Source organism: Lissotriton helveticus, chromosome 8 (genome assembly GCF_964261635.1).
Source record: "Lissotriton helveticus chromosome 8, aLisHel1.1, whole genome shotgun sequence".
Classification (NCBI taxonomy): Eukaryota; Metazoa; Chordata; class Amphibia; order Caudata; family Salamandridae; genus Lissotriton; species Lissotriton helveticus.
Genome location: NC_136069.1, coordinates 1,671,164,717 through 1,671,188,435, shown reverse-complemented (window position 1 = coordinate 1,671,188,435; position 23,719 = coordinate 1,671,164,717). Strand labels below are relative to the sequence as shown.

Sequence of the window (23,719 nt, the reverse complement as noted above, 5' to 3'; positions counted from 1 at the left end):
ACCGATATAGCATAACGTGTAAATGGCCTGTTGCACTATGTTGTGTGTAACTACCATGGCCTTAAATGATATATTTGGTGTACATATTAATTTTGTCTACATTTGTTTTTATCATGTAAATATTTTCTATATGTAATTTTTTGTCTTGTGTATAATTGCTTCTAGCCCTGAAGAAGTCACGTTGGTGACGAAACGCGTTGGCAGCTAGCAATTTTCTGTATCTCTAAAATTTTGTGAATAAAAAAGTTTTCAAACACAAATTTCAAGATCTGGACTTCGCCTTTTCTGGAAGGCGGTTTTACTACACATTTTGAAAAATACGGTTGCGTTATTATTTTGGCAAAAGTTACAAATTTGTATATAATTTCCCTGGTGCGGGTCATTGTGTTTCCTTTGATGTATGTGATGAGTAGTATCATCATTTAGAGGACGTTTATGGGTCACGCCCTCAACCTATACGCACAGGGACTGAGAATCTGATAACAGACTATATATAGTGGAATAGTGTGCAGGCAGTAAATAGCTTTGACCCTAGTTGTTTTGTGTTGTGTATGAAGTTGAGAGCTTGCCTTGCACTGCCCCATGTCAAATAAAAAGAAAAAATAAATAGCGCGCAAAATGGATTTTAATGACAACAGGGAGGAACATCTAGGAGATTTATTTGATAAATCGAAAAGTGGGACAACATCCACATTAACTAATACATCTAAAGTTGAAGGCCTAAAGAATAAGTTCATAAGGCTTGAAAGACTCAAAAAATCCGAACTTGCCAAATGGTGGGATGGGGCCACCCTAAAAAAATACCTAGAAAATCGAAGAATACCTATTTTTTTTTTTTTTTTTTTTTTTTTTATTGAGATGGATCAGAATATCAAAAAACAGACCGGGATCATAAATACAATTAAGATATCAGCTGGATGAAAATATCTTAACAAAATGCAGACATATAAATTTAAAAGGAGAAACATGCAGGACGAAGACATTTCACTTTCAACATCTTGTTTTCCTCCAGTTACTGAGTGGTGCCCAAATTTTTTTACCATATTCTTTCTTCTTTTTACCCTTAGAATTGTATAGACACTCCTCAATGTTATGAATGCCAAGTAGTCTCGATAACCACATCTGAAATGAGGGGGCTACCGTATCCTTCCAAGCTGCCGCTATAAGAATTCTTAACACCGCAACACACAAAAAGATAAAAGCTTCGGCTTCATGTGTGACTTTAAGATTTTCATCCCTGCCGATTAGAATAGTGGTTGGGGATAGAGCGATTTGGCACTCTAGCAGCCCCGATAGGAATTTCTCCATTTCAGTTAAAACAGGTTTAAGATTTTGACAGGAATAAAACATATGAGATAGATCTGCCGGACCTTGGTTACATCTTGGACATCTATCCGTATCCCTTTTACCCCATTGAAACAGCTTCGCGGGAGTATAATAGAGATTAAAAATCGTCTTGTAGTGTTGTGCTTTTAAGTTGGATGCTCTTAATACTTTCTTATTTAATGCCAGTGCATAGTCCAGGTCTACATTTGGATCACCTATTCTAAGAGCCCAAGCATTTTCTGTTTGTACAACATCCTCCTCTATGCCCTGTAAGAGATAAGCATATCCAATTTTGATCTTTCTGCCTCCATTCCTTATATATTGGAGAATCGGGTTTAACTCCTGGATAGAGATCCTAGGTCTTAAAGATTTAACTGTTTGTTCTAACTGTTTATACAACATCCAATGGTTCATAGGAACCCCATATCTTTGTTGCAGGACCTCAAACCCTAGCAGATCATCCTTACACATAACGTCACCCAAACATCGGATACCTAGACTTTTCCAAAGGACGCTGTTCCTGTTTTGTCCAAGATGTAGGAATGGGCTTGAGTTCCAAAGATCTGTAGTGCCATTGATCTTAGGGATCTTAAAAAATTTCAGCATCAACTTCCATACACCCCAAACACTTAACATCACTTTGCTTTTACTCCTCTTATAATACCGCACGTTAATTTCACGAGTTAAAATCCCCATAGCTCTTTCGCCAATTATTAATTCATATATTGTGGGCATTCTAGGAATACCAGGCGACAGTACGGGGGTATCATAACACAATAAATGTTTCATATGCAACAATAAGCAGACCCAATGATACAGTCTTATGTTAGGAGCCGATAACCCTCCTCCCTCTAATGATATTGAGAGTCTAGCTAGCGATCTTCTCACTTTGCCATATTGCCATAGGAACTGTGAAAACACTGCTTCCATTTTCTTCATCAGCCCTTCATTGATTAATAAGGGAATAGCACGGAATAGATATAACAATTTTGGGAACATTGTCATTTTAAGAACGTTCACTCGGCCGATCAGAGTTAGATGCAATACATCAATTCTTCTCAAATCCTTATCCATTGATGCGAGTAACGGCAAGTAATTTTCCTGAATGATTTTACCCACATCGGCATTGATTTTTACTCCCAAATAAACTGCAGAGTCAACATATCTTTGATCCCTTTTCAGAATATTCTTTGTACAGATTACTATGGTTTTTTCAGTATTGAGCTTATATCCTGAATAGGTCCCAAACTGCCGTGCCAAAATATTTAGTTCCTGTAATGCCATATTCGGACTATCTGTTACAATCGCCAGATCGTCCGCATATGCCAAAAGCTTAGTGGTATGCCCGTGAGAAATAACAGGGGATATTCTATCTGAAGCTAAAATCTTCCGAATTAGCGGATCAATATATAATGAAAAAAGTATAGGAGAACACGGACAGCCCTGGCGTGTACCTCTTCTAATCACTACCTCCTCCGATTGGAGCCCCATTGTAGTAATTCTGGCTACTGGGTCCGTATACATTGCCTTGATACCTTTCATACATTTTTCACCGAAACCCCTTTTATCCAACACCTCCCACATGAAGTCCCAGACCACCCGGTCAAACGCCTTCTCGGCATCCAATAAAATCATAGCCATGTCTCCTCCTGTAGCAGTGACAGCATCGAATAGTGATATAGCCCTAGCTGTATGTTCAGTAGTTCCTCGCCCTGGTACAAACCCATGCTGCCAGGGTGAAACAAGTTGACCTATAATCCCTCCTAGTCTCTTCGCCCATATTTTGGAGTAAAGTTTAGCGTCTGTGTTTATTAGGGATATCGGTCGATATGAGCCCGGGTTCTCCTCTGGCTTTCCCTTTTTGTGAAATATCACGACATTGGTCTGTTTCCACGTATCGGGAATGATACCTGAGCAGATAACGCCATTGAAGAGGTCTTCAAACATAGGAATAATCTCATCACTCAGAACCCTGTACACCTCAATTGGGATTCCGTCTGGACCCGCCGCCTTCCCTAATGCCAATTCATCCAGAGCAATCTTTATCTCCTCCGTTGTTATATCTAGTTCCAATCGAGCTCTATCTCCCTCCTCCACGCTTGGTGTTATAGGAAACTGGTCTTGTATGAACGGTACCACACCTGGCTCCTGGTCATAGAGTTTTTGAAAAAATTCCTGGAACACATGTATTATATCTTTTGGGTCAATATATTCTCTCCCATTATATTTAATCTTGCTTATTTTATTTCGATTCGATTCTTGCCTGATGCGGAGTGCTAGTGCTCTCCCCGCCTGGTCCCCAGTCTCATATCTCCTTGCTCTTTGTGACTGATATTCATAAATCTCTTTCTGAGTGATTATTTTTAAGACCTCACCTTTAACCCGGGCCATATTTCTAATGGTCTCCCCACTATCTTTGCCAGATGTTATTTCCTCAATATGGCGTCTCTCTATTTCTGCCAGATCTACCATAAGTTTGTCAATCCTGCCTTTATCCTCTTTCCTGAGTCTTGCTGCACAGCTAATCGTCTCGCCCCTCAATGCGGCTTTAAAAGACTCCCAAACTCCATTTCTGGAGGCACTGTATCTGTTACATTCGAAAAATTCCCTTGTCCAACTTTTAATGTGTTTTAAAAATCTTTCATCATGTAATAATTTCCTATCAAATGTCCATCTAGATATTTTCCTTTGAACATTGGGAACATTATACGATAGTATCAGAGGATTATGATCGGAGATTGTTCTTGGTAATTTACAAATATCGACTTTACCAATTTCCCCCTTTGTAACAAAAAAATAATCCAACCTAGAATACTTTTGTGCTGGATGGGAGAAATATGTATAGCCTCGATCACCGGGCATCTTTTCTCCCCAAACCTCTACCAAGTCATGTGATTGAATCAAGGAACATATTGCTGCATTAACCTTTCGTTTACGACCTGTATAGTTGTTACCCTGTTGCCAGTCTGCAGAAATATTCATATCGCCACAGATGATTAAAGGGGTGGCCCAGTTAGCCAGTTCTTCTTCTAATTTATCGTAGATCATTGGGTCATCCTCATTAGGACCATATATCACACACAACGTGAACCCCATATTCATTTCCGCTAATATCCATCTTCCTGAACCATCTGTTCTAATGCATTTCACTCCGCCCAGATGATTTTTAGCTAATATGGCCACTCCTCTGATCATTGATGATTGAGTGGAACATCCAATCAGGCTGTACCCATACATTTCCAGAACTTTCCTTTTATTCCAGGGAATGTGGGTTTCCTGAATACAGGCTATATCTATATTATTCATTCTAACCAGATGACTCAATCTCTGCCGCTTCCTCCAATCGTTTAAGCCGCCTGCATTGATAGTGCAAATCCTAATGTCTGACATATTTAAAGTATTGACCTTTCCTACGTTGACTATTAACCAAACAGCTGATATCAATCCAGAGCCTATTCCATTCCATCTCATTATTTTTCAAAATTTTCAACCCCCTTTCCCCCCACTCCCCCACCCTCTCCTCCCTTTGCCCTCTCACCCTCCCCCTGTCATGCTCCAGAGTGGAGCAACCCCTCATCCGCCCCCCTTGTCTGGAGGCGCTCAGACCACTGGTCTGTGCACGTGATGGTTGCAGCTCGGTGTGAGGAGATAGAATCCTTAAAACTTAACCCATTCCCCACTTACACTAGAAAGATATTTTTCCCTTTTCTTCTTTTATCACCAGAATTACACCCTGTGACCCCCTTCCATTTCAATTGCCCTCCACCTTAGCACCTATCTACCTTCAGACGCATTCTATATCAATCGTTAACCGTTCACTGGAGCCCAGCAGAATAATATTTACCCGCGCCAACCTTATGCCCCATACGAATATAAATACCATCCTATCTTCGAGGCCCCTATTCCCAATTCCCAACTAGAGTTAATGGATCAGCACACTGCTACTTTACTCTATCTACACCATCAAGAATTCCTTAGCTTTAATCTCCGAGGAGAAGTAATATGCTTTTCCCTCTTTAATTATCTTGAGTTGAGCGGGGTTAATCAAGTAAGCCTGCATGCCCTTGTCCTGAAACGGTTTAATCATCTGCCGTAATCTCCAGCGTCTCTCCACCGTGATATGACAGAAGTCAGGGCGAACAAAAAAGGTATAACCATCAACTGTTTTCTTTTTATCAGGTCTTGCCCTCTCGGAGATTGCTTGTCTCAGAATGAAATTGCCCAGAAAAATTAAAATAGCTCTGGGCCTGTCTCCCTCTTTCGCATTTTTGTAGATGGTGGCTGGGGTGCGGTGTGCCCTCTGGATCTCCCTACCAAAATCCCAGTCTTTCAGATCCGTGAAGGCAGACTCAAAAAGCTTAACAACAAAAGGTTTCATGTCTGACCCCTCTGCCCCTTCGGGAATTCCAAGAATGCGTAGATTGTTCTGACGCGATCTATTTTCTAATGATTCAAGTTTCCACTGAATATCGATGAGCTGTTTTGTTTGTGTGTCCACTTTACTGGTCGTGGCTGCTGATTCAGCTTCTGTAGAAACCACTCTGTCTTCCAAATTGGTAACTCGCTCTCCCAGACTCCCACAAGCCTTAGTCAGCTTCCTGACCGCACCTTGGATTTTTCTGACGGCCGCCTGAGATTTACGGCTCTCCTGTCTCGCTTCTTCCCTGTGCGCCAGTATCTCCTGGTGAATTACCTCCAGGAGGGACATCTGTGCTGACCCCCCATCTGGGCTGTCTAGGGTAGCATTAGTTTGTTGCTCTTTTTTCTGGCTATGTTCTTTTGTTCTCACCACCATTTTTACTGCTGTGCTCGGAGGACTGTTCTCCTTAGGTTCCACATCACTGTCAGTGTCTAGATCGCTGATATCTTGACTCACACTATCCTCTCCTTCCTCCTCCGACCATTCTCCCCCTTCAGATACCGAGAAGAATGCCTCAGTTGAGGCTTCCTTTATATTGACCGCCTGATCCACCGCCTGATCCACCGCCTGATCCACCACTGAATTCTCCACTGAATTCTCAGTTTGCAGCCCTCCACCCTCGGCAATTGCAGTGGGATTCAACAACAACACCGCAGGACCCTCTTCTATGCGGTCGGGGATTGCCTCATCTGCCTCTAAAGTAGCCTGGAGATTATCTACCTTCATATCTTTAGAGTCCTTATTTTTGCTCATTTTTTGAAAAATGTCTGAGATTGGGGTGGTGCCCAAGATATCAGGATTCCCTTTACTAGCAACTTGCTGTGCCGTTTTTTTGCCCGATGGGGAGCCTTGCTTCTTCCTCTTATTCCCTTCTGTGTCCAACAATGACTCCGCTAGCTCTGCTGCAGCCCTCCTCCTGGCCGCTGCTTTAGCATTGGCATTCATCTTGGGGGCCATGATCTCCCTCCTCCTTTCCACCGGCCCAAATAGCACCTTACCGCCTGGGATACTTTCGTTATCAGTATCCGTGTCCTCCGCCTTCCGCTCCACTGCCCCGTCCAGATCGTGAGGCTTCTCCTCCTGCCTGCCGCTTGAGAGGCTTGTCCCCCGATGTTTATGTCTCTGAACTTGCCTGCACGCACCCAAGCGGGGGCCGAGTTTCGACCGAGAACACCTCCTTAGCAGCAAGCTCTGCACCGCTTCACTCCTGAGGGCTGACTCCACGAACTCCGTTGCCTCCAGCTCCGCCTGCAGTCCAATGGCCACACCGCCTCTGAGCCGCCGCGTCAGCTGCACCGCGTCCAGTAACAGCCGCTTCAGCGGCTGACGGCAGGTCAGTTTCATTTAGTGGTTCTCGGCAAAATATCCGCGCTTTCCTCTCCTCCTCGCGTTTAATAGTTCAGACTACCATTAACTCGTTTTCACTCATTTCAATCCGGCAGAATCATAGATAGGGGATTTCTTAAGTTCCCTGTTCCTACATTACACCGCTCCTCACTCGAGCTGCGTCCCGGCCGTCTCACACAGCCGCCATCTTGCCCCCCATTAATTACAATCGAAAATCGAAGAATACCTAGAGGACTACGAATCCTCATTTTTCCCAACTACGAAGATTTAGAATTAGATCATCTGGTAGGATGGGAGGAGGGTCTCTATGATGCCTCATACAAAATGATGGACATCTTGATAAGAAATGCTGACCGTAAAGTCAAAAAAATCAGAGAGGAAATACTAACTCTAGAAAAAGAAATCACTGAGACCAAACTTACTGAGGCTATTCAAAAAAATCAGGCCATCCTTAAAACAGAATTGACCAAATACCAAATGTATCTTAAAGATAGAACGAGATCAAAGGGACAACGACAGAGGTTGAATATTCACTTTCGCTAGAAAGTATGACGATTTAACAACTAAATCAGTACAGATTCCAAATAAGCCTAGCAAAGAACCAAGTATCTCATCCAGCTCCACATTAATTTCCTCAATAGAGAGTATAGATAGTGAGGAACCTAGTACTAGTATGGGAGCAAGTGGACAAAACTCGGCTTTTTTACAAGAAGTACAACGATTCAGGTTGGGCAACAAAAAGAAAAACCAAGGAAGCGAGTCAGGCGGGGTGGCCAAAAACACAAGGGCAGGCGTAAAAGCAAGGACCACGAATGCCCAGAATCAATGATAAATGAGAATGTGAACCACCAGGTGGGCAGTAATGTTGAACTGAATAATGCCAATGAGTTAAATGTGATCAATCTGTCTTCTAGAATACTGACGCAAGAAGAAAATACAATACTATGTAAAGGCTTGAATTACTGTGTGACTGAAACACCAGCAATGGAAAATGTACATGTTGACCTTTACAAGTTCGTGCGTAAATTGAAATTAAAAACTTACTTTGCAGAACGTCCGATTGTTTGTAATTTATCTGATGGGCATGTACGTAATTCTGATTTTACTATTGCTGACATTCAATTATCGCATACTATTGCTACCTTAGATGATGATTCAGAAATGGAAAATTTGGTGGATTTTGCACGCAATCTCGATATAGTAGAAGACACCACATTGGATAGTGGACTGAGACCTTCATCCAAATTTGTACCTCCCATAAGTAGCCCCTCTGCAATAGATGAATTTACAGCCAGAGTCACTCGAGACCTTTACAAACTAGAAGAAACTCCTGGCCCTCAATCCAAATGCAAGCACCAGTTAAATCTCACCAAGCATGAGAAATCACTTTTGAAACATCTAAAAGAGGATCCCAATTTGGTGATCCGGGAGGCAGATAAGGGTGGCAACATAGTCCTGATGGACTATGATGATTATGTTGGTGAAATAGATAGACAACTTAGCCAACAACACTGTTATAAACGTTTGACATCTAACCCCACAACTCAAATTGAAAATAACATCAATGCCCACCTAGTAGAGTGGAAAGAATCAGGTTTAATATCTGAGGTGGAATACAAATACTTACAACCATGTAAGTCGCGACACCCCTGCATCTACATACTCCCAAAAGTTCATAAAGGTGGGATATTTCCGCCCGGCCGCCCAATTATATCAGGGAATGGAGGGCCCACAGAGCACCTGGCAGAATATGTAGACACTTATTTACAACCATTTGTGAAGAATTTACCTTCCTTCATCCAAGACAGTAGAGAATTACTTTGTAAGTTGGAGGATTTTCACTGGGAACCTGGCTCTCTCACATTCATATCTATGGATGTGGAGAGTTTATATACCTGTATAGAAATAGAACAGGGTACTCGGGCCTTAACCTGTTACTTGCACAAGAGAAACGCAAGCCACTTACAACATTCTGAAATGCTTCTGCAAATGGCCAATTTGGTCCTTACACAGAATGCATTCCTGCATGGAAAAAAATGGTTTTTACAGTTACAAGGGACGGCCATGGGTTCAAAGCTGGCACCGTCGTACGCGAACCTCTTTATGGGGTTATATGAACGGGAACATGCATGGGGACGAGATGCAGGCCCATGGTTAGACGATATTCTATTTTACGTCAGATACATTGACGACATTTTGTTGATATGGAAGGGCAGTGAAATCGCATTTGCAGAATATTTCAATTATCTAAACGAAAACAATTTCAACGTTAAATTAACCACAAATAGCTCCAAAGTTGAGATTGTTTTCTTAGACTTGAGGTTGTATGTGGTCGGCAACAAAATTCAAAGCGACATGCACAAAAAAACCACAGCCTGCAATAGCGTGTTGCATGCAGATAGCTGTCACGCCAACGCGACCATTTCAGCCATTCCTTATGGAGAAATGGTTCGTGCTAGAAGGAACTGTAGTCAGGAGGACAACTTTAACAGAACTATAAAAGACATACAAGGCAATTTTAAGACAAGAGGATATTCAGATACATGTCTAAATAAAGCGGAAAAAGAGCCAAAAAACTTGTTAGATCAGAAACATTAATTCCCAAGCAAATCAGAAAGAAAGAGGAATTTAATGAGCAGGTTGCCTTCATAACAGAATATGGTATGTTCAGTGGCCACATATATAACATTCTAAGACGACACTGGGGCCTCTTACATTGCAATACAGTACCAGCCAATGCCATTTCAGTGCGACCAAAAGTTATTTACCGCAAAGGCAAAACAATTAAAAACATACTATATCCCAGTCATGTTGAAGAACGAAAATCCAATCCACGTATATGGATGCCAACTGGCCCTGTGGGTTTCCATACTTGCGGAAAATGTAATGTCTGTCAATTTGGTATCAACAGGTGCACCACATTTCAATACAATCGTTCAAAGGAGTACCGTGCACTCTCCTTTATGAACTGCAATACCACCTTTTGCATTTATGTATTGAAGTGTTCTTGCGAGAAAATATATGTTGGGAGCAGTAGTAGACTGCTGAAAATAAGAATACAAGAACACGTCAGGGACATCAAAAAGAAAGATGAACGTTCTCCAATAGCCCAACATATAGCCGAGACACATCCCACTCAAACTGAGGTCCGGTTTCACGCCATAGATCATGTATGGGCAGGGACTAGAGGAGGAGATAGAATGATCAGACTGAGGCAAACAGAGGGGAAATGGATATGTCGTTTGAGGGCTGTCTCTGAGGGGTTAAATTTCAATAATGAATTTCATCATTTTCTATAACCCTGTCCAAGACTGTAAATTTAATCGACACTGTTTTACTGTCCAATATCCATCTGAGATTTGATCAACCTCATGCCTCATTGTGTGGGTTACTGCTTCATTAGGAATTATAACTGTTAACGGAAAATTATCAAATTATAATTTCTGAATTGGGCGAATGTAACTAGGCAAACAAATATGTATGAAATATGTGCCTATCAATAATGTTAATAATGGATTCTAATTTTTCCCACTATTAATACGCTAGGGGACTACACATCTCTCTCCATAACCTTCAAGCAGATTAAAATCAACCTACCATTTATGTATTTCTAACACAGTATTCTCTAGTGTCTACTGTCATAATAATAGGTGGATGGTGGGCCTTATAACATCGAGCAATTGGCGTTTTTAAAATAAAAATAAAAGCCTCACCTTAATACGCGCCTGGAACTATAACATGAGGACATTTGTACATTTTATCTGTATCGCTAAGAATCAGCTGACACTGATCAGCAAGCATTATTCCTTATATTACATATAGCATATTCAGCAATGGCGCCGTTTTTCTAGGATGAAAGATACAGCGCGTTACTACGTGTGTGATTGCGTGTCTATTGCTTTGACTACATTTCCCAGTAGTCGCCAATGTTTTCGCCTAAAAAAATCGAAATAAGGGCGACAGTCCCCATACATAGATCGGGGCACAAATTACTACATTTCCCATCTACTTTGGGACGCGAAATTGACGTCAAAACGTCTGACGCTATGTTGCCCAGATATGGCTAACAATTCACGCTGCACTGTGGACTTCATTTCCCATGACCCCAGTATGTTTAGAAACTACGAGATTTGAAATGACAGCGGAGCGCGGGAAATACAATTACGCACAGCTGTCACGAATACACCCTATTTTGGGTGGATCAAACGGGTATTTAAAAGACGCTCGCACGAGGGTTGACTGCTTCACGTGGAATGGACCCTGTACGAGACGCCAGCGGCACGCTAGAAGTAAGTACTATGCAAATTCTTGCATGCTCTTTGGTACCATCTTGGAACTTTTTTGCTTGCTGTCTGACTAGACTGACGTGTTTTTAACTGGATTTATTATCCATATGGATCAGTCTTTTTTTTTTTTTTAAAACCTTTATTGTACAGAAGGCGCTCACTGATACGGGCCTACAACCCACCGGGCCGGCCACCACAATAAAGAGACATACGAGGCAATACAGGAGAGACAACAGGATTTCTAAATAGCTCATATGAAAGGCAAAGGCAACAAGTCTTTGAGTCGCCGACACGGACAGGATAAAAGTAGGTTAATTTTATAATAGAAAAAAGGGTGTCACAGGATAATGACAATCTGTAAAGTCCAGAGGGCCGTGGTGGGCCGTGAGCAAGCCGAAGTCTCGAATACAGGAAAAGACCAAAAAAACAGTACATTTTGGCAAAGGCAGAACGTGAGTCCCACATCAAGAACAATCTCAATCGCTGCTCAGCACCCACCCACCACTACCAGGGCACATAATAATAAAACAGCGAAAAATACGCTTACAAAACTAAAAGCCCTCCGTTACAACCACCCAAGGGAGGAAAAAAAAATGGGGGGGGGAAAGGGAAAAAAAAAGGGAGGAAGAGGACATCAAAAAAGGGGAGGGGGAAAGTGAGGGCGCAGCGTCAGTGCACGCCCCCCACGGCTAACAAAGCACCCAATACTAATTCGGCACATGGAACTAGTGGCAACAGGAGAAATGAATGCATAGTAAACCGTGACAGCAGACATACCAAAAGGGCCATGCCAGCACAAACACCCCGGGGGGCTACGTGCCGACACCGCGCCACGAAAATAGGGGATACATAAGAGCCATAGAACCAAAAAGAGGAACAGGAAAGATACAATAAACAGACCCCCCCACCACCCCGCACAGCCCACCCTGCACCCCTGCAGAAGGCTATGGCCTACCCCCCAGCAGCGTGCCTGTCGCCCTAATTAGAACCCGAAATATAGAGAAATATAAGAAAGGAAGAATCACTTAGATTAAAAAGAGGGGGAAGGGAAAACAGGGAAAAACAGCGGGAGAGGAGCCACATAATCAAAACCCCTTCAGCTCCCACCCCCCCGCCCGAAAATACTCAGTGCCCACGGGAAGATAGTAAACACACGGATAAGCTCCAGGAACGTAAAGACGTATCAAACATAATCATACAATTATGAACAGATCACCCAACCATACCTCAAAAGAACAGTCCACAGAGGCAAGATCAGCTCAACCCTGTCCTCGTTTTTCGCAAACTGTAGTCGTACAACGCACCAGGAACCAGATCACATGGAACCGGAGGCGAATAACAGGGAGTCGAATCAAAAATACACTCAAGTTATAGCGATCGCGACCCGGATGATCCAGAAAGTACAGTAACCACTTCAGGCAAAGCAGGCAAAGTTCCGATGAGAATACGGAGAAAGCCGGTCCAGCGGCGCCGTCACAGGATCTTCGTTCGGCCATGTGAGGCAAAAGAGGAAAAAGAGACCCATCGAGGTCGGTCCAGATGGGATCCAGCCGGGGAACCTCCGGAGTAGAAGGAGGCACAGGACGAAGAAGGGCAGCGGACCCCCGTACATCCATATTAACAGCAGCCTCCAGGTCCACGACCCCAAGGAAAGTTCCAGCAGCACACAACAGAGATGAAGCCGCATAAACCGAGGGGGGTCCGGCAGGCCCAACAAAGGGACCCCTCTCCAGGATAGCGGTCGGTGCGGTCATGGGTGCCCCCCAGGAGCGCAGGGCGGCGAGGATGTCGCCAAGCGTAGGCTCACCTTTACAGTATTCAGCAAACATGCCGCGCGGCGGACCCGCATCGCCTATCCCCGCAAGGCCGAGAGTCACAGGGCCGGCCGCCATCTTAGAAGCCCGGCGGGGCCGCTGCGAACACCGACCCCCGCCCGGATATCAGCGGGGCAAAACAGGATACCGGCAACCACCAGCGGAGGTGCCACCAGGGCAGGAAGGGGAGCCACCAGAAGAAGGCGATGCGCCGGCACCCCACACGCCGCCGGCACCGTTCTCCGAGTCCGGGCGGAGGAACTCAAAATGGCCGGGCCGGAGAACAAAGGGGAGACGAGCCAGATGTACGGTTAACCCCGTCCATGGAAGTCAGCTCCCCAACACCAGGCCGCAGGACCGCCGGACCAGGCCCGGGAGGCCGCAATCGGTCTATTAGCACATCGGCCCCTCCGACCGACTCCACACCACCACCAAGGGCCGGCCACCGCGCCCCGTCCAGCCCGGGCGCCGCCAAGGAGTGCCAGGCCCGGCCGCTCCGGAGGCCCCGAAGCAGACAGGGGCGTAACTCAGGATCCGTGACACCCAGGAATCACCGGAGCAAACGGTAAGTGCCTGTGAGTTATCGTCGTTCCACTGCACATCGTAGAATACTTCCGGGGCAGGATAAAGTACAGGATATTTGTTGCAGACAGGAGAGTGAACGGAGCCGAGCTAAAACGCGGCCATCTCGGACGCGAGCTTGGCTCCTCCCCCTGGATCAGTCTTTTTAATAGCTGGAGGTCTTATTTCAAAATATATCGTAAATAATGTTTCATAATACCTTTTTCTTGTCGGGAATGTTTGAGACGTTATTGTGGAGTGACTATTAAGAGGCATTACAATCTATTTCTACTCGTATTCATGGCTATATATTATTGATGCAAGATTGTTATATCTTGTAACATCATGGATATTTCGAGAGTCATGTAGTCAATACAGACGTGCGGCATAAGTTTCATCTGCCAACTTAAGCCTATATTGGCTAAAATACTTTGTAATAAAATGGAACCCAATAGAAATGGGGGCTACAAACTTTTTACATGAGTATACATGATAGCCCCACAAAATAAAAGACTGTTTTCAATATGAATTCACAAGAATGTAATTCTAATACGGTTCCATATATGCCATTACAGATGCCCGCCCCTTACTGAATACATAACGATGGGCCCTACCGCATTCCCTAAATCAAACCTGTAAGAGAGACGTCATTGGGGACACACCTTATTACCCATTCTTAAGTAAGTAGTATTGTCTGTTTTGTGTCATAGCCCCCCTTTTTTCTAAAACCAAAACATGGCACATCATACAAATTTGATTGTCACACAGATATCCTATTTATTTGCAGATTCTTGTGATACAGATGTTTAACACTGAGAACTGTTGTACAAACTTATGATAAACCTGAAAGCGACATCGTCAAATGAGGGTGACTATGAAACCCTTCTTTTAGTGTAAGTGTCATTGGAAAATATTTTTTACCAAAAAGTGTTTATAATAATGTATAGCAATCTAAACTGTGATTTTAACGTCTTATAGGTGTTTCCTTTTTCGGTGTATCCCTGCTGAAGCGATACAAGCTCTATTCATTAAATTTTTTCAGAGGTATGACCAAATATATAAGATGCCTAAATTCGCAGTGTGTGTAGATACATCTCAAATTAATTGAAATGTAATTGATTTAGCCAAAAATGGCAAATAAATGAAATTACTGAAATATCCGATTATACCATAGCGTTTATTAAGCAGCAATAAAGCAAGAGGGATTTTGAGGCTAACTTTTCTCCCTGTGTTAGCGTCTTACCCAAATCTTGGAACATACTGCATATGAAATATGGGCACATGCTCTCCCTTTGGTTTTTATCGCTTTCCAAATGCATGAAGCACAATAATGTATAAATGTGTATGATGGATCAATTTTTAAGAAATGTAGAGCATAAATAGAGGATATGGAACCGATATAGCATAACGTGTAAATGGCCTGTTGCACTATGTTGTGTGTAACTACCATGGCCTTAAATGATATATTTGGTGTACATATTAATTTTGTCTACATTTGTTTTTATCATGTAAATATTTTCTATATGTAATTTTTTGTCTTATGTATAATTGCTTCTAGCCCTGAAGAAGTCACGTTGGTGACGAAACGCGTTGGCAGCTAGCAATTTCCTGTATCTCTAAAATTTTGTGAATAAAAAAGTTTTCAAACACAAATTTCAAGATCTGGACTTCGCCTTTTCTGGAAAGCGGTTTTACTACACATTTTGAAAAATACGGTTGCGTTATTATTTTGGCAAAAGTTACAAATTTGTATATAATTTCCCTGGTGCGGGTCATTGTGTTTCCTTTGATGTATGTGATGAGTAGTATCATCATTTAGAGGACGTTTATGGGTCACGCCCTCGACCTATACACACAGGGACTGAGAATCTGATAACAGACTATATATAGTGGAATAGTGTGCAGGCAGTAAATAGCTTTGACCCTAGTTGTTTTGTGTTGTGTATGAAACTGACTATAACGTCCCTGAAACCCAAGGTTTTTCAGTGAATTTCTATTGTTTTTTAAATGCTAATTTCTAACTATCACGTCCCTGAAACCTATGTTTTTTTCAGTGAATGTCAAAGGTTTTTAAATGCTAATTTCTAACTATTCCTACAGAGGTCGGATATGTGTAGAAACAGGAAGAAACGTGCAGAAAGAAGCAAATTAAATGCAGAAAGACACAACAAAATTCCAGAAAGACTAAGAAAGGTGCAGAAAGAAGCAAGACATATGCACAAAGTACTAAAAGAGGTGCAGAAAGAAGCGTTGTTGCAAAATCATCCTGTGCCCACACCTTTTTGCTGACTGGTACTGGTGGTAACTGACTCTGACTAACCAGGCCCGGAGCCAGGTGCTATCCTGAAATAGACTTAGAATACAGTGAAAACCCCTACATACACTAGGGTACACTATGGGTAGGAGTACCACTGTGATTGGCATGACCTCCCCTGTAAGGCCCTAGTACATAATTGGGCAAGGGGATTAAAACTACCTTCAAGTCAGAGGTGCAGAAATAGGAACGAGGGATACAGATATTTGCCAAAGAGGTGCACAAACAAGCAAGAGAACTGCAAAAAGAGGCAAGAAAATTGCAGAAAGAAGTAACCGAGGTGTAGAAAGAAGCAAGAGAAGTACAGAAAGAGGCAAGTGAGGTGCAGAAAGAAACAAGAGCAGTGCAGAATGAACCAACAGAGGTGCAGAAAGAGGCAAGAGGGGTGCAAAAAGAAGAGAAGTGCAGAAAGAGGTTAGAAAATTACTGAAAGATGCAGCAGAGGAGTAGAAAGAAGCAAGAGAAGAGCAGAAAGAGACAAGTGAGGTGTAGAAAGAAGAAAGAGCAGTGCAGAAAGATCCAACAGAGGTGCAAAAAGAGGCAAGAGAGGTGCAGAAAAAGAGCAAGACGGGGCAAACAGAGGGTACAGGGGTGCAAAAAGAGGCAAGAGAATTGTTGAAAGTCTCCACAGAGGTGTAGAAAGAAGCAAGAGAAGTGCAGAAAGAGGCAAGTGAGGAGCAGAAAGAACCAACAGTAGTGCAAAAAGAGGCAAGAGAGGTGTAATAGGAAGGAAGAGAAATGCAGAAAGAAGCAAGAGAAATGTTGAAAGAAGCAACAGAGGAGTAGAAGGAAGATAGAGAAGTGTATAAGGAGACAAGTGAGGTGCAGACAGAAGCAAGAGGAGTGCAGAAAGAAGGAAGCTAAGTACAGAAAGAAGAAAAAGAGGTGGAGAAACAAGGAAGAAGGTGCAGAAAGTGGCAATAGGGATACAGAACTTTGCAAAAGAGGTACAGGAACAAGAAAGAGAAATGCAGAAAGAGGCAAGAGAATTGCTGAAAGAAGCAACAGAGGTCTAGAAAGAGGCAAGTGAGGCGCAGAAAGAGGCAAGTATGGTGCAGAAAGAAGCAAGAGCAGTGCAGAATGAACTAACAGAAGTGCAAAGAGAGGGGTGCAAAAAGAAGGAAGAGAAGTGCATAAAGAGGCAAGCGGGATACAGACATTTACAAAAGAGGTACAGAAAGAAGAAAGAGAAATGCAGAAAGAGGCAAGAGAATTGCTGAAAGAAGCAACTGATGTGTAGAAAGAAGCGAGAGAAGTGCATAAAGAGGCAAGTGGGATGCAGAAAGAAGCAAGAGCAGTGCACAATGAAGTCAAGTCAAGTCAAGTCAAAGAATTTATATAGCGCACTACATACCCAGAGGGTCTCAAGGCGCTTAGGGAGGGGAGGAGGATTACTTGTCAAATATCCAAGTTTTAAGTTGCTTTCTGAATGCTAGGTGGTTCTGGGTAAGGCGAAGGTAAGTGGGGAGTGAGTTCCATGTTTTAGCAGCCAGGTATGAGAAGGACCTGCCTCCCATGGTGGTCTTGTTGATGCGAGGTATAGTGGCGAGGGCTTGGTTGGAGGAACGTAGTTGGCGGGAGGGGGTGTAGAAGGACAGACGTGAGTTGAGGCATTCTGGTCCGATGTCGTAGAGTGATTTGTGTGCGTGGGTTAGCAGTCGGAAAGTGATCCTCTTATTGACGGGTAGCCAGTGGAGGTCTTTCCGGTGACCAGAGATGTGTTCGTTGCGTGGGATGTCTAATATGATCCTGGCTGAGGCGTTCTGGATTCGTTGGAGTTTCTTCTGGAGTTTAGCGGTAGTACCTGCGTATAGGGTGTTTCCGTAGTCCAGTCGGCTCGTGACCAGAGCATGGGTGACTGTTTTTCTGGTTTTGGTGGGGATCCAGCGAAATGTTTTTTTGAGCATGCGAAGAATGTTGAAGCAGGATGAGGATACGGCGTTGACTTGTCTGTTCATTGAAAGTGAAGAATCCAGGATAACGCCTAGGTTCCGTGCGTGGTCTGTTGGGATGGGTGCTTTTCCAAGGGCTTCCGGCCACCAAGAGTCGTCCCATGCGGAGGGGGATGTACCCAAGATGAGGACTTCTGTTTTATCTGAGTTCAGTTTCAGACGGCTGTGTTTCATCCATTCGGCAACTTCTTTCATTCCTTCGTGTAGGTTAGTTTTGGCGGTGCTGGGGTCATTGGTGAGAGAAAGGATCAGTTGAGTGTCATCCGCGTAAGAGATGATGTTGAGGTTGTGTTGGCGGGCGATGGCCGCGAGGGGGCTCATGTATACGTTGAAGAGGGTAGGACTGAGTGAGGACCCTTGGGGTACGCCACAGATGACTTCGGTGGCTTCGGACTTGAATGGTGGAAGGCAGACTTTCTGGGTTCTTCCGGTGAGGAACGAGGTGATCCATTCAAGTGCTTTTCCTTGGATTCCGATGTTTCTGAGGCGTTGTAAAAGGGTGGAGTGGCAGACTGTGTCGAAGGCTGCAGAGAGGTCGAGGAGGATGAGGGCGACTGTGTCTCCATTGTCCAGTAGAGTTCGGATGTCGTCTGTTGCTGCGATGAGGGCGGTCTCAGTGCTGTGTTTTGCTCGGAAGCCAGATTGTGAGGAGTCGAGGGATTTGTTGGCCTCGAGGAAAGCGGCGAGCTGGTTGTTGACAGCTTTCTCGATTACTTTGGCCGGGAATGGAAGGAGCGAAATGGGGCGGTAGTTTTTGAGTTCGGTGGGGTCCGCTGTGGGTTTTTTCAGAAGGGCGGTGAGTTCAGCGTGTTTCCAGCTTTCCGGGAAGGTGGCGGAGTTGAAGGAGCAGTTGATGACGTCTCGGAGGTGCGGTGCTATGACGGAGTCTGCTTTGTTGAAGATGTGATGGGGGCATGGGTCAGTTGGGGATCCTGAGTGGATGGAGTTCATTAGACGGATGGTGTCTTCAGTGGAGATTGGGTTCCAGTCATTTAGGATGTTCAATGGGGGTGAAGGTCCTGCAGAAGGATGGGTGGGTTGGTCTCCGGGTTGGTTGTCGAAGCTGTTGTGGATGTCCGCAATTTTGTTGTGGAAGAATGAGGCTAGGGAGTCGCAGAGGACTTGAGAGGGGGTGATGTCGTTGGAGTTGGCCGAGGGATTGGTAAATTCCTTGACGATGTTGAAAAGTTCCTTGCTGTTGTGGGCGTTGTTGTCGAGTCGATCCTTGAATGCTATTTTCTTGGCCTTTCGGATTAGTTGGTGGTGTACGCGAGTGGCGTTTTTGAAGGCGTCCTTGGTGCTAGTGGTTGGGTCTTTTTTCCAGGTCTTTGCAAGGGAGCGGCAGAGTTTCTTGGACTTCTTAAGATCATCGTTGAACCATGAGGCCTTCTTGCTGCCAGGTTTGCTTTGACGTTTTTTCAGTGGTGCTAAGGTGTCGGCGGTGTTAGATAACCATAAGGTGAAGTTGGCGGCGGCTTGGTCTGGGTTAGAAGAGTCGGCTGGGGTGTTTAGAAGGAGCGATGAGGAGATCTGGTCGATGGTGATTTTGTTCCAGTTTCTTTGCAGAGTTGGTTGGAGGTGGTTGATAGGTTTTGGCTTGTTGTAGGTGAAGTGAACGCAGCTGTGGTCAGTCCAGAGGAGATCCGTAGTGTGGCTGAAGGAGACATGATTGCTGGAGGTGAAGATAGGGTCGAGTGTGTGACCTGCGATGTGGGTGGGGGAAGTGACCAGTTGTTTAAGTCCGAGGTTGGCGAGGTTGTCCAAGAGGGTGGTGGTGTTGCGGTCGTTGATCTTTTCAAGGTGAAAGTTGAGGTCTCCCAGAAGGATGTAGTCTTTGGAGGGGAGCGCGTGTGGGGTGATGAAGTCCGTGATGTCTTCACTGAATTTTGCGCGGGGTCCTGGTGGTCTGTAGAGGAGGGTGCCTCTGAGTGTGGTCTTGGGGTCGATGTGGATCTGGAAGTGAAGGTGTTCGGAGTTGGCGAGGTTGGCGTCCGAGCTGGTTGAGATGCGGATTGATTTTTTTTTGAACCAACAGAGGTGCAACAAGAGGCAAGAGGGGTGCAAAAAGAAGGAAGAGAAGTGCAGAAAGAGGCAAGCGGGATACAGACATTTACAAAAGAGGTACAGAAAGAAGCAAGAGAAGTGCAGAAAGAGGCAAGAGAATTGCTGAAAGAAGCAACAGAGGAGTAGAAAGAAGTAGAAGTGCAGAAAGAGAAAAGTGAGGTGCAGGGAGAAGCAAGAGCAGTGCAGAAAGAACCAACAGAGGTGCAAAAAGAGGCAAGAGGGGTGCACAAAGAAGGAAGAGAAGTGCAAAAGAGGCAAGTGAATTGCTGAAAGAGGCAAGTGAATTGCTGTAAGAAGCAACAGAGGAGTAGAAAGAAGGAAGAGAAGTGCAGAAAGAGACACGTGAGGTGCAGAAAGAAGCAAGAACAGTGCAGAAAGAACCAACAGAGGTGCAAAAAGAGGCAGGAGGGGTGCAAAAACAGTCAAGAAGGTGCTGAAAGAGGATACAGGGGTGCAGAAAAAGGCAAGCAAATTGCTGAAAGAAGCAACAGAGGTGTAGAAAGAAGCAAGAGAAGTGCAGAAAGAAGCAAGTGAGGTGCAAAAAAAAGGAAAAGTGCAGAAAGAGGCAAGAGAATTGCTGAAAGAAGCAACAGAGGAGTAGAAAGAAGCAAGTGAAGTGCAGAAAGAGACAAGTGAGGTGGAGAAAAAAGCAAGAACAGTGCAGAAAGAAGCAACAGAGGTGCAAAACGAGGCAAGCGACGTGCATAAACAGGCAAGAAAGGTGCAGAAAAGGGGTACAGGGGTGAAAAAAGAGGCAAGAGGGATACAGAAATTTACAACAGAGGTACAAAAAGTAGCAGAAAAAAGAAGTGCAGAAAGAAGTAAAAAAGAGGTAGCGAAATAAGGACTAGGGTGCAGAAAGAGGCAAGAGGGGTACAGAAATTTACAAAAGAGGTGCAGGAACAAGCAAGAGAAGTGCAGACAGAGGCAAGTGAGGTGCAGAAAGAAGCAAGAGCAGTGCAGGAGGAACCAACAAAGGTGCAAAAAGAGGCAAGAGGGGTGCAACAAAAAGGAAGAGAAGTGCAGAAAGAGGTAAGTGAATTGCTGAAAGAAGCAACTGAGGAGTAAAAGAAGCAAGAGAAGTGCAGAGAGACAAGTGATGTGCAGAACGAGGCAAGAACAATGCAGAAAGAAGAAAGAGAAGTGCAGTAAGAAGCAAACGAGATGGAGAAATAGGGAAAAGGGTGCAGAAAGAAGCTAGAGGGATACAGAAATTTGCAAAAGAGGTGCAGAAACAAGCAAGAGAAGTGCAGAAAGAGGCAATAGAATTGCTGAAAGAAGCATCAGAGGAGTAGAAAGAAGCAAGAGTAGTGCAGAAAGAGACATGCGAGGTGCAGAAAGAACCAAGAGTAGTGCAGAAAGTACAAACAAAGGTGCAAAAAGAGGCAAGAGGGGTGTAAAAAGAAGGAAGAGAAGTGCAAAAAGAGGCAAGAGAATTGCTGAAAGAAGCAACAGAGTTGTAGAAAGAAGCAAGAGAAGTGCAGCGAGAGACAAGTGAGGTGTAGAAAGAAGCAAGAACAGTGTAGAAAGAACCAACAGAGGTGCAAAAAGAGGCAAAGAGATGCAGGAATTTGCAAAAGAGGTACAGAAAGAAGCAAGAGCAGTGCAGAAAGAGGCAAGTAAGGTACAGAAAGAAACAAGAGCCAAGCAGAATGAACCAACCAAGGTGCAAAAAGAGGCAAGAGAGGTGCAGAAACAGGCCAGACAGGTGCAGAAAGAGCCCAGAGAATTGCTGAAAGACTCAATAGAGGTGTAGAAAGAAGCAAGAGAAGTACAAAAAGAGGCAAGTGAGGAACAGAAAGAAGCAAGAGCAGCGCAGAAAAAACAACAGAGGTGCAAAAAGAGGCAAGAGAGGTACAAAAAGAGGGAGAAAAATTCAGAAAGAGGCAAGAGAATTGCTGAAAGAAGCAACAGAGGAGTAGGAAGAAGATAGAGAAGTGCAGAAAGAGACAGGTGAGGTGCAGACAGAAGCAATAGCAGTGCAGAAAGAAGCCAGAAAAGTTCAGAAAGAAGCAAAAGAGGTGGAGAAATAGGGAATAAGGTGCAGAAAGAGGCAAGAGGGATACAGAAATTTGCAAAAGAGGTACAGAAAAAAGCAAGAAAAGTGCAGAAAGAGGCAAGAGAATTGCTGAAAGAAGCAACAGAGGTCCAGAAAGAGGCAAGTGAAGTACAGAAAGAGGCAAGTGAAGTGCAGAAAGAAGCAAGAGCAGTGCGGAATGAACCAACGGAAGTGCAAAAAGAGGCAAGAGGGGTGCAAAAAGAACGAAGAGAAGTGCAGAAAGAGGCAAGAGAATTGCTGAAAGAAGCAACAGAGGTGTAGAAAGAAGCAAGAGAAGTGCAGAAAGAGGCAAGAAAATTGCTAAAAGAAGCAAGAGGTGTGTAGACAGAAGCAAGATCAGTGCAGAAAGAAGCAAGAAAAGTGCAGAAAGAGGCAAAAGAGGTAAATAAATAGGGAAGAGGGTGCAGAAAGAGGTAAAAGGGATACAGACATTTACAAAAGAGGTACAGAAAGAAGAAAGAAAAGTGCAGAAAGAGGCAAGAGAATTGCTGAAAGAAGCAACAGAGGTGCAGAAAGAAGCAAGAGCAGTGCAGAAAAAAACAACAGAGGTGCAAAAAGAGGCAAGAGAGGTGCAAAAAGAGGGAAGAAAAATGCAGAAAGAGGCAAGAGAATTGCTGAAAGAAGCAACAGAGGAGTAGGAAGAAGATAGAGAAGTGCAGAAAGAGACAGGTGAGGTACAGACAGAAGCAATAGCAGTTCAGAAATAAGCAAGAAAAGTTCAGAAAGAAGCAAAAGAGGTGGAGAAATAGGGAATAAGGTGCAGAAAGAGGCAAGAGGGATACCGAAATCTGCAAAAGAGGTACAGAAACAAGCAAGAGAAGTTCAGAAAGAGGCAAGAGAATTGCTGAAAGAAGCAACAGAGGTCCAGAAAGAGGCAAGTGAGGTGCAGAAAGAGGCATGTGAGGTGCAGAAAGAAGCAAGAGCAGTGCAGAATGAACCAACAGAGGTGCAAAAAGAGGCGAGAGGGGTGCAAAAAGAAAGAACAGAAGTAAAGAAAGAGGCAAGTAAATTGCTGTAAAAAGCAACAGATGAGTAGAAAGAAGCAAGATAAGTGTTAAAAGAGACAAGTGAGGTGTAGAAAGATGCAAGAGCAGTGCAGAAAGAAACAACAGAGGTGCAAAAATAGGCGAGAGAGGTGCAAAAAGAAAGAAGAGAAGAGCAGAAAGAGGCAACAGAATTGCTGAAAGAAGCAACAGAGGAGTAGAAAGATGCAAGAGAAGTGCAAAAAGATACAAGTGAGGTACAGAAAGAAGCAAGCGCAGTGCAGAGAGAACATACAGAGGTGAAAACAGAGGCAAGAGGGGTGCAAAACAAAGGAAGAGAAGTACAGAAAGAGGCAAGAGAATTTCTGAAAGAAGCAACAGAGCAGCAGAAAGAAGCAAGAGAAGTGCAGAAAGAGACAAGTGAGGAGCAGAAAGAAGCAGGATCAGTGCAGAAAGAACCAACAGAGGTGCAAAAAGAGGCAAGAGAGGTGCAGAAACAGGCAAGAAAGATGCAGAAAGAAGGTACAGGGGTGCAGAAAGAACCAACAGAGGTGCAAAAAGAGGCAAAAGATGTGCTAAAAGAAGGAAGATAA

General features: G+C 44.0%; 1 protein-coding gene and 1 long non-coding RNA gene across 9 annotated transcripts in view; one reads left to right on the top strand and one right to left on the bottom strand.

Moving 5' to 3' along the window:
* The window catches only part of LOC144773618 (uncharacterized), a 143,245-nt gene extending 127,838 nt beyond the window's left edge, over positions 1–15,407 (top strand). For both annotated transcript variants that reach the window (XR_013600032.1, XR_013600031.1), the window contains 4 exons: positions 14,330–14,434; positions 14,542–14,647; positions 14,733–14,798; positions 15,313–15,407. This is a non-coding gene — a long non-coding RNA (uncharacterized LOC144773618). The remainder of the gene's footprint in view (positions 1–14,329; positions 14,435–14,541; positions 14,648–14,732; positions 14,799–15,312) is intronic.
* The window catches only part of LOC144773616 (transient receptor potential cation channel subfamily M member 2-like), a 4,189,411-nt gene that overhangs the window by 2,280,468 nt on the left and 1,885,224 nt on the right, over positions 1–23,719 (bottom strand). The window lies entirely within an intron of this gene.